We start from the raw sequence: 11,561 nt of genomic DNA on the forward strand, positions 1-11,561 counted from the left end.
TGTGGTCATCTATGCTTCACATATTCTGAGGACAATGAAACATCATAGCAGAGGAGGGAAGAGAAAGGACTAATCAAAGTGTCAAGATTGATGTTTGGAGGTCCTTCTTTACGAGGTATAGGATGGTGGAAATTAAGTTGAGTGAATCATCCTTATATCAAGCTAGTTGCTTCTAATATGCAAAGTAGTCCTTAACAACAACAACAACAAAAAGAGAGTGCAAATGTCTTAAGTGATAACATATAGATTTGTGGTTCAGTAGCATAGTCTGGCATCTTCCTTGAACAAAACATGGGGTCAATGGAAGTGTGCAGAATTAAAACATTTGATTTCATCTTCTCTCAATGGAAATGTGCCGAAATAAACTGAAGTTTGAGCCCCACAAATGAGGGCCATCAAGCAAATGGGAGTGTAGCACTGAAGAAACTTAACAATATTGTTGCAGAAATATTTGGGTTTTGAAGTGGATAAAAGTACAAACACATTTTTCCATTGCCTATTTGGGCAATCTGAATACTGACATATCCCCATATAATGTGGGAGGACATATCTGCACTCAAATTGCATAAAAACATTTACTGCGAAAAAAATACAAACACATTTTAGACCTTACTAAGAAAACAAGTCGAACTTGGAGGGATTGGGATATCTACAGTCCCTTCTAGCATTAGCAGAACCTTCCTCATTGAAGGGTGAAGTGATAGCTCATCAAGAACACACCAGAGTCCTACTTTAACCATTCTCTCCAATTGTCTTTTGTCAACCTCCTCATCACCCACCAGTTTTCCTAGCTCATGAGCCTCAAAGCAATGGTTTGTCCATTCCTCAAGAATGGCCTCTTCTTCAGGACGATCCCAGTCAAGACTCTTTCTACAACATATAAGCTCCAACAACACAATTTCAAAGCTATATACATCTGCTTTGACTGTCACTAGTTTGTTTCGATGCCACTCTGGTGCAACATAGCCCTTTGTCCCCCGAATGCTAGTAAAGGTATTGGTTTGATTTGGCTTTAACAACTTTGCCAATCCAAAGTTTGAGATTTTTGCCACCCATGTTTATCCATGAGTATGTTTTGAGACTTTATGTCACAATGAATGATCTGTGACCCACACTCTTCATGAAGATAAAGAATTCCTTTCACTATGTTGTGAGCAATTTCTATTCTTTTATCCCAACAGAGTTGTTTTTCAGGTGTGAAAAGTATATCTGCAAGTGACCCATTGCTTATGAACTCATATACCAAAAGCCTATGCTCTCCATCATGGCAATAGCCAAGTAAATGGACAAGGTTCTTGTGGTGTGTTCTTCCAATAGCTTTCATCTCTGATTGAAACTCTTTTTCCCCTTCAACCAACACTTTGTCTAATCTTTTGGCAGCTATAAGCTTTTGACCATTCAATTTTGTTCCCTTGTAAACGGTCCTGAATGATCCTTTACCCAGCTCTTCCTTGAAACTATTTGTCATGTTCTCAAGATCTGAATAAGTATGTTAGGACATATGTGTTTCACCTGTTTAGAACATATGTCATTCTTTTATGCAATTGGCTAATCCTTTAACAAAACACACTTTACTTGTAATTTGGTAGAATTAGGATGTGTTTAATGCTTCAAGAAACTGAGTTTCAAGATTAAGTGTTGAAGTCATCAAGTCTGTCCAAGAATCAAGATGAATAGTGCAAGTTCATTAAAGCTCGATAGCTAGCTCGATAACTAGCATGTGTCGAGGTTTAAAGAGTTGTTCCAGCCCCATGACTTGATAGCTGCTCGACAGCATCTCGAAACCTCTATCTGTCGAGGATTAAGAAAAACATATTCTAAGTTCTGTTTTAATTCCAACCCATGGATGTGTCTTTGGGCCTTCTTTTCTCCTAACCCTAGACATATAAGATGATTACTTTAAGGGCCGTCAAAGTGTGGCAAGTTGCACAAGCATTGAGAAATTCTTGTTCATGCAAATTGTGACTTGAGACAAAGTTCTTGCCCTAGTTCATATCTCTTATGAAGAAGTTGCTGTGTCTTTGCACTGTAGGGTTTTGTAACCAAGCATCTTCTTGATCTTCATCGTGTGGATGAATTGAAGAACTTTGTAGCCAACAATCTTCTCTAGTTGGTGATTGAAGTCGCGTACTGGGATCCGCGAAATTGGTTAGTCACGTACTTGGGAGCCTTGAATTGAAAGGAGAAATTATCACTACAGAACAAGTCCAATTGGGTATTGGGGTAAGGGTTCAACTGTAGGTTGGTAAGGTACTTGGGATTCCTTTACTTGTAACCGCTTGTTGTGATAATAATGGAATTTGCGGGAGTGGTGACCTTAAATTCACCTGGTGGGGTTTTTGCTCTGTAGGTTTTCCCCATTCGTAAACAAATCACCGTGTCAATTTGTTTTTCACTGCGATTTAGTTTATTGGTGATTTGTTTGTGCTACCACGTGTTTGCATATTAATTTGATTAATTAATACCTTGGTTAATTAATCAACTTAATCCATCACAAGGAGTCAATACGTTTTTGGTCTATCAAGTGGCATCAGAGCAGGCACACTCTGATTAAGGTTTAATCTTTATGTGTGATCCATTGACCCCTGTTTGTCATGGATAGAGGTCAGTCTTTTATTATACCTCCATTGTTTAATGGTACTAACTATGCATACTGGAAAGTACGCATGAGAGCTTTCTTGCAGTCTCTAGATGAGAAGGTGTGGCAAGTGGTAGAGATAGGCTGGACCAAGCCTAAAGAAGCGCCGGCCGATTGGGATGAAGCTAAGATCAAGGTCGAAAACTTCAACAGCAGAACATTGAATGCCTTATTCAATGCGGTCACTAATGAGGAGTTCAAGAAGATATCCTCCATTGAAGCTGCTAAGGAAGCATGGACCATCCTCCAGACAACCTATGAGGGAACAAAGGCTGTCAAAGATTCGAAGCTACAGAGGCTCACTACAAGCTTCAAAGAAATTAAGATGGAGGAGGATAAGTCATTTGATGAGTTCTATGCCAAGCTCAAGGACATAGTGAACTCAGCTTTCAATTTTGGGAAAACCATTCCTGAACCCAAGATTGTGAGAAAAGTGCTCAAATCTCTGCCCGAGAGATTCCATGCCAAGATCACAGCAATAGAGGAATCAAAGGATATCGACAAGATTCCTCTAACTGAGCTGGTTGGCAATTTGTAAACCTATGAGCTAGGGTTGACAAGAATTGGCAAGTCGGGCAAAGGCAAGAGCATGGCATTGAAGGCCAAGAGCAGTGAAACAGATGAGTCATCAGAAGATGAAGACTCTAAGATGAAGTCCTACATCACCAGGCAATTCAAGAAATTCATGAAAAATGCCAATGGAAAAGGCTTCGGCAAGGACCGTAGGCAATCTAACTCTTCTCAGTTCAAGAGCCAAGATAAAGGGAAGAAGGATGCTAGGGATGGTAGTTAGTACACTATTCCAGCAGGACCTAAGTGTTTCGGGTGTCAAGGCTTCGGCCACATGAAATAAGAGTGTCCCACATATCTCAAGAGCATTGGGAAAAGCAAGGCACTAGCTGCTACTTTGAGCGACACTAAGCTTGAAGATGATTCTGACAATGAGGATGACGGAATTTTGAATGCCTTCACTGCCACTGTCAATCCTACTAAAGGGATTATTGAAGATGTGGATGAAGAAGAGGAATTGGTGGAATCCAAGTTTGAAAAGATGGATGATCAAGATGATATCCATACAGCCTATGAGAAACTGTAAAAGCTTTCTGAGAAGCATGAGAAACTCTATAGGCTAGGCACCAAGAAGCTCAGTGATGTGGAACTTGATCGTGAAAAGCTTTCCACTAAGTTTGATGAAGCTTATCAGATTATTGGGGCATTGAGATTCGAGAACAATTTCTTGGCTGAGAAGACCAAGAAGCTTGAAGCGGAGCTGTTTCAAGTTAGAGCTCAATTGGAGAGGACATCAAGTGCAAAGCTGGATGAGATGCTCAGCATTCAAAAATCTGCTTCTGATCGAACCGGTTTAAGGTATGAATTCTCTTCCTCTAATATTGCTTCTGCTAGTACTACTGTTTTTGTTCCTCCTGCTAATAACATTAAAATTGAGAACAATGATGTTAAAACTGAATTAGTAAGTGAGAACCTAGACAAGGGTAAATCCATCTTAGGAGCACCACCTAAGCCTGAGAAGAAGGAAACTAAAAACCCTAGGGCTAAGAAGGCTAACTCTCAAAAGCCTAAACAGAAAAAGCAGCATCTCTGTCATCATTGTGGTATTGCCGGTCATACTCGACCATATTGCTATAAGTGGATAGCATCTGGGAACCAGAATCAACTTCAAACCTCTCTTTCTCCTTTTGGAGATCTTCTCAAAGCCCTCATGTTCTTTTCGAACTTGAATGGTTTCAATCCTTCCCCCTCTTCACCGGTTCAAGGGTTTGCAAAAAGGAAAGGTTCTTCCAAGGTGTGGAAGGAAAAGAGTTCCAAGTGATTTATTCATTTTTTTTCCCTCCCCTTCTTGTTTTTGTTTTTGCATTACTTGTGTGTTTTGCTTTACTGTTTTGAATCAGTCTAGTTTTATGCATTGTTTTGATTTGTTTAACATGTTTTTGTTTGCTTGTTTTCAATTTTGCTTTATTTTGTTTTCAAAATAAAATAAAATAAATTGAAAAATACAAAAAAAATGTGTGTATGTGTACATCGGTTCCTGTGAACCTTAAAATGGCCATTGAAACAGAATTTTCTAAACTTTTTATCTCTTGTACCTTAGATGAGCATCTCTAAGCACAGCTAAGCAAGTGAGCTTTGTGGCTTTTAGTTTGTGATGAGTTAGGTTAAGTGATCTCTTGTACTTAACACTCGTATCATTCTTTTTGACGGGTAGGACTAGAAAATCCTAAGAGAAAGGCATAAATAACCATCTCATCACTGTTACCCGCCAATCATGATATGACATCTGTATGCTTCAGCATAGCAAAAGTGCAATGTTAATGACATCTGTATGCTTCGGCATAGCAAAAATGCAATGTCAAAAGCTTAACATAATTGTGTATTTCTTTTCTCTCTTTTATATACCCATACATGGTTTGCTTAATAAAAAGGAAATATGCAAAGAAAATAAAAGCAAAAAGATCAAAAATGCTTTAAATATGATTGCAAATGTGTTTTCTAGGAGATGTGGGAGTTATAGGATGTACCTCAAAGGTGATAGTCCCCATCAAACAGTTATGATTGTGTGTGAGTTAAAGTGATTTTCTCATATCTCAAATCGTCATATCTTAGAGATACTTATGCAATCTTGCGATGTTTTCACACACAACATGCAATATTCTTTGCTATTTTTGATACATGCGCAGGTATAATGTGATTTGGCCATCACAAGGTTTACATGTGTTGATGTATGCTCACTAAACTGTCTTGACTTGTTTTTGAAATATAAAATCAGTTAGACTTGTTTAGTGTGTGAGTGTGTATTTTGATATCTCTATGCTTAAAATTGTTGTTGAGAGATGATTTTGAGAGTCTAATATGTTGATTGGATCATTTGTTGAGTTGCATGTGTGATTGCATTCATGTTTGTGTTTTTCCCTTCTCGAAAAACTGTTTTGAAAAGTTGGCTCGACACCTCCTCGATACCTCCTCGACACCTCCTTGACACCTAGCTGTCTGTCGAGCTTCTCAGCTTTTTCTTATCGCAATCTCGATTGCGTCTCGACACCTTCTGGATCGATTGAGAAACCTCCTGTCCTCTCGATAGCTTCTCGACACCTAATGGATCGATTGAGCATCTATTCTCGTGTCCTGTCTTGTTCCTCGACACCTTCTCGATAGCTGTATCTATCGGTGTTGTATTTCTCAACACCTACCTCGACAGATGTCTCGACACCTCTCAATACCTGTATCTATCGGGATTTACTGAACCTCTATTTAAAGGTTTTGTGCGATCCGTTTCTCATTTCTCTCGATCTTTCTCTCGATAGATTTTTCTTTTCATCTTCCAAACCCCTCTCTCTCACTCCAAATCCTTTTCTCAAGGTTTCTTCAAGCTTCTTCAAGTTTTTCTTCACTTGGTAGGCTTCTTTTCCCTCATTCTCATGCATTTCATGTTTTGAAACCTAGGTTTTGGGGTTTTTGAAAAAATTTGGGGTTTTTCAAAATTGATGAGTTTTTGTTGAAATTTTTAGGATGGGTTTTGTAGATTTGATCTTAAAAACTCCATACATTGCATCACATTAGCATTCTATCTGTCTTCTCATGCATTTAGATGTGTGCAATATGTTTGTGTGCTGGTAGGATTGGATTGGACTGAGCCCATGATGTTTTTCATATTGCATGTCCCATGTTCATGCATTCCCCATGCATACATTCTCTTTTCAATATACTTGTTATATTTGAATTGTTCTTGGGACTTTTCTGAGTGTTTCTTTCTCCCCTCCTCTCTGTCTGTTTACGTTAGTAGTGTCTATGGCACCAAAACGTAAGTCTATTCTGACCCAGAACCCTCTTCGTTTTAGGGCTTCCTCATCTTCTGATCCTGTTCCTCTTTCTGTTTGGTTCCGTGATGAGAAAGCCCATTAGGACTTCTCAGAGAACTTCTCTAAATGAGGTGTTCATTCAGAACGCCAAGTTGTACTGGCAAACTTCACCGACACCGACCTTCCCGATGTCTTTCACAAACGGGAATGGGAGTCACTGTGTGACGTCCCGGTCACTTGTCCTTCCGTGCTAATCCAGAAGTTCTACTCCAACATGCATGGATTTGATTCTTCAGTACCTCTCTTTCACACTCGCGTTCGAGGTACGCGCATTGTTGTCACACCGGAGTTGGTATTCGATGTGCTTCAGGTACCGAGGGTTACGTATCCTAACTACCCCGGTTGTGAGCATCTATGGACTGTGTCCAAAGACGAGATGATTTCTGCTTTTTGTGAGCGCTCTTTTGATTGGGGTGAGCACCAGTTTACGTTATGTCGACCTTCTGCTAAAGGTCCTCGTTTCTTAAACATGGTGATGACTTTTGTGTTTTATCCTCTCTCTCATTACAACTCTATCACAGAGCCTCGTGCTCGTTTTCTGTTGTCTCTTCTTGAGGATCTCGCTATTGACTTTCCTTCACATTTTATCTTTTCTATCATAGATGTGTATAAGGATACGGATACCCGTGATAAGCTCATCTTTCCTTCCGCTATCACGAGGATTTTACGCCATTTTTCCATTCCTTTTCCTGTCTCTGACCCTTTTCATGTCATGGTTACCATAGACGCCACTATCGTAAAACGTAGTGAGGCACAGTTTAGGTCGTGACAAACAGGTTCAGCAGCTCCTTCCTCTCGTTCCGCTCCATGCTCGTGTCTCATCCACTCCCTTCTCATCTACGAGCGATGTCACTAGGAGACATCATGGCGCAGCTTCAGCGCATGGATGCTCGCCTAGATATACTCTCTACAGAGTTGTATCAGGTGAATGTTCATGTTGGTCGCATTGCTCGGTGACAAGCGATCATGGGTCGCTTTGCTCCTGAGGTTTCTCCTCTACCACCTCCTGTGGGTTCTGAGTCTGAGGCTGATGGTGATGACGATGATGCTTTGGATGATGGTGATGGAGATCTCTACCGATGAGATGTCTACTTGACACTCTACCCTTTGTCACTCGTGACAAAAAATAGGAGTAGTTTTGGGCTATGAGAGTAGTCATACTTAGGGGGAGAGCTTATATAGGGACATTTTTGATAGGGGGAGTGTTGAGGGATGTAGTAAGGATTACTTGTATCTTTTTCTTTTCTCCACTTTAGATACATTTTCTTCTTGTACCTAAGTCTTGTGACCATTATTACATACATTGTGCTTATCTTTGTTATATATGTGATGATGTGTGTTTCTTTCACCTATCTCTACATGTGTTGTTTCTTTTCTCTCTTTATACACATGATTCTCTATTTGTATGCAATCTATTATTTTTGTTTCACACTAAGATGCCTCGATGAGTTTTGTTTAAAGTGTTTCAGAAATACAGGTTGTCAAAGTCTACTTGTCATAAACTCTCTTCTTGCAAAATTTTTCAAGAGTTTGTATTAGGATAGATTTTATTGTATTCAACAAGTGAGTATGAGTTGAGTGATTTATGACTTCTCTCATATGTTCATTTGTTTGTTGTGGTTTTGTTACAGATTGCCAAAGGGGGAGATTGTTAGGACATATGTGTTTCACCTGTTTAGAACATATGTCATTCTTTTATGTAATTGGCTAATCTTTTGACAAAACGCACTTTACTTGTAATTGGGTAGAATTAGGATGTGTTTAATGTTTCAAGAAACTGAGTTTCAAGATTAAGTGTTGAAGTCATCAAGTCTGTCCAAGAATCAAGCTGAATAGTGTAAGTTCATTAAAGCTCGACAGCTAGCATGTGTCGAGGTTTAAAGAGCTGTTCCAGCCCCATGCTCGACAACTGCTCAATAGCATCTCGATACCTCTATCTATCAAGGATTAAGAAAAACAGATTCTGAGTTCTGTTTTGATTCCAATCCATGGATGTGTCTTTGGGCCTTCTTTTCTCCTAACTCTAGACATATAAAAGGATTATTTTAAGGGCCGTCAAAGTGTGGCAAGTTGCACAAGCATTGATAAATCCTTGTTCATCCAAATTGTGACTTGAGACAAAGTTCTTGCCCTAGTTCATATCTCTTGTGAAGAAGTTGCTGTGTCTTTGCATTGTAGGGTTTTGTAACCAAGCATCTTCTTGATCTTCATCGTGTGGATGAATTGAAGAACTTTGCAGCCAACAATCTTCTCTAGTTGGTAATTGAAGTCGCGTACTGGGATCCGCGCAATTGGTTAGTCACGTACTTGGGAGCCGTGCATTGAAAGGAGAAATTGTCACTACAAAACAAGTCCAATTGGGTATTGGAGTAAGGGTTCAACTGTAGGTTGGTAAGGTACTTGGGATTCCTTTACTTGTAACCACTTGTTATGATAATAGTGGAATTTCGGGAGTGGTGACCTTAAATTCACCCGGTGGGGTTTTTGCTGTGTAGGTTTTCCCCATTCGTAAACAAATCACCGTGTCAATTTGTTTTTCGCTGCACTTTAGTTTATTGGTAATTTGTTTATGCTACCATGCGTTTTCATGTTAATTTGATTAATTAATAACTTGGCTAATTAATTAACTTAATCCACCACAAGGGGTCAATACGTTTTTGGCCTATCAAAGTAAATGATTGTGGGGAAACATCCATCCTGAAGCCAACATTTTTACCATTAGAGAGCCTTTTATATGCCCATACACGATTTTTATAAATTGCAATTCCAGAAATCAATGACATTATGAGTCCGAAAGCAGCAAGTGAGATGCCTATAATCAATATACCCTTTCGGGACTTTTTTTCTTGTCCTATGGGCACAATTTTATTTATGCTGGTTGTAGACACACCTACCTTGATGAATGCCATGTTTGTATCACTTGTCACTTTTCCAAATCTCAACGGAAGCTTTTGCTTTCGACACGTCCCATCTTTGTACGTAGCGGCTTCACAATTACAATCCTCTAAACATGCTGCTTGGCAATTCTCATTGCTTAATAATGACAAAATGGAAAAAGAACTATCCTCCCAAACAGTATTAGATACTACTACCATGGTATATTTAACACTTCCATCTCTGCTTTCACAACTTTCTGCAGTGAAATTCCTTTCACAGCCTGAGCTCCGATTCCCCTGGTGGACTCTTGCAAATCCAGGAAGACATAAGCAGTTAGATTCTCGATCAATAGTAGTGCAAAACCCATTGAGGCCACACAGGCCCTTAGGGTCACACTTATTATCAGAAGATGACCAATTGAGAAGCCAATTCCCATTCTTTTCCAAATTGTGTGACTATAGCCTGAAGATCCCATCAACATCAATTCTCATAAGACGAACTGTATTGTTTCTTGGATATCCGCCTTGAGTCAAATTTGATAGGTATGTACCAGTGGAATTGAGTAGGTAGAGATGGCCATCATCATCAAGACATAGTGACACGTTATTGCCTTGTCCATTTGTATTCGAACTCCAATAAGCATATTCAGCCTTTAATTCCAATAGTAATGGGTACTGCCCGAGGTTTCCATCTGTCTGCATAACTAGTTGAAAAATTCCTGTCGATTGGTCAAATTCTGAAACACTCGAATGCAAACTTGTTCCAGCTGAGAGACACTGACCCTGTAAGATGGTATTGGTTGGGTAATCAAAACTCTGCCATATAATCTTCTTATCAGAATTATGGAGAACAAAGTTTCCTGAATCAAGCATTGATGCTGATGTCGCAGGTTCAGGAGGATTGGCAATGAACATCTTTTTGCCTTGTGCTGATTGCATGATGAGTGTACCATCAGTAGTGAAATTCATTGTAGCATTAGCGAGAACTGGAGGATCGTCTCGGTTGGCTATCCAGACCACTGTCTTTTCAGGAATCCCAGCAAGAAAAACTCCAACATCATAGCCATTGGCTTGTTTGTAGAAGCCAAAGGCATATAGACCAGAGCGTGACAACCATGAAGAATTGGTGGTAGGCGTTAAAAAAGAGCCTATTTTAACAATGGATTCTCCTTGTTGAGCTACTGCAGTGAAAATTGCTGGGAGAAGAAGAAAAAGCAAGATCGTTGCCATTAGCAATTTCTCTATCTAGTTTCCTTTCACTCTGGTTTCAAATGGAAAATGAACAATAATGTTTAAGAATTAATAATTCAATCCACCTCCAAATATAGTCAATAAAGCTATCTCAAAGACTTTGGTGTCGTAAAGAGTAAAAAACAAATTGGACTGTTTGGAATGGAAGAGTGAAAGAGAATCCTACACTAGAGTAATTATCTTTCTGTGAATTGAATAGTCACCCCTAGTATATATTCAAAAAAATCTGCATAGTAGAGAGAGAATAATTCATAAAAGTCTCCTATTTTTTTGGGATGAGCACTTAAGTCCCTTTCTTTGTAGACTGAAAAGTCTGTGCATGCATGTGCATATTCAAAGTCTATACACTAAGTCTGCCAATGAATTATGAGTCTTCCATAGGACTATAAGGTTTAACCCCAGCAAGACGGTCGATTTAATTTCAGAGTCAGCCTCTAGCAACACTGCTGTCATGATAATGATACTTAAGCCTACCCCCACCAACATTTCAGATTCAACATTGTCATCGCTTCTGCATTGTAATTTACTAGACCTAAACTCCAAAATATCACACATGCTTGCAATTACAAGACACATAAGTACACTAAACTCACACCACTCCACCAATTTTTAGATTTTTTTTTTCTTGCTCCTAACATATCCTTTATTTCACATTTTAAGAAATAGTCTTAATTTTTTTTTTCCTGTTCTAATCACAATTTTTAGGTTTTTATTTACTGGATTCTTTAATTATCATGAACATAGGAGCCATTGTTCATTCCAGCCTTGTCGATTCTTGATCCTCTTTACTTTTACTCCAAAAGTGAAATGCAAATAAATTTGGAAGTTATACTTCCACACCCAAAAAAAGAAAAAAGAAAAAGAAAATCAATATTTTCTTGTTGCAACATTTCATTAAGGGGATGTAGCAATTGGAGACTT

The 11,561-nt window shown here is 39.0% G+C and overlaps 1 pseudogene; it reads right to left on the reverse strand.

Annotated features, from left to right (window-relative positions):
* Positions 1-602: 602 nt before the first annotated feature.
* Positions 603-10,619, reverse strand: LOC142611548 (G-type lectin S-receptor-like serine/threonine-protein kinase LECRK3; annotated as a pseudogene).
* Positions 10,620-11,561: the final 942 nt, after the last annotated feature.

Source organism: Castanea sativa, chromosome 10, assembly GCF_040712315.1.
Source record: "Castanea sativa cultivar Marrone di Chiusa Pesio chromosome 10, ASM4071231v1".
Lineage (NCBI taxonomy): Eukaryota > Viridiplantae > Streptophyta > Magnoliopsida > Fagales > Fagaceae > Castanea > Castanea sativa.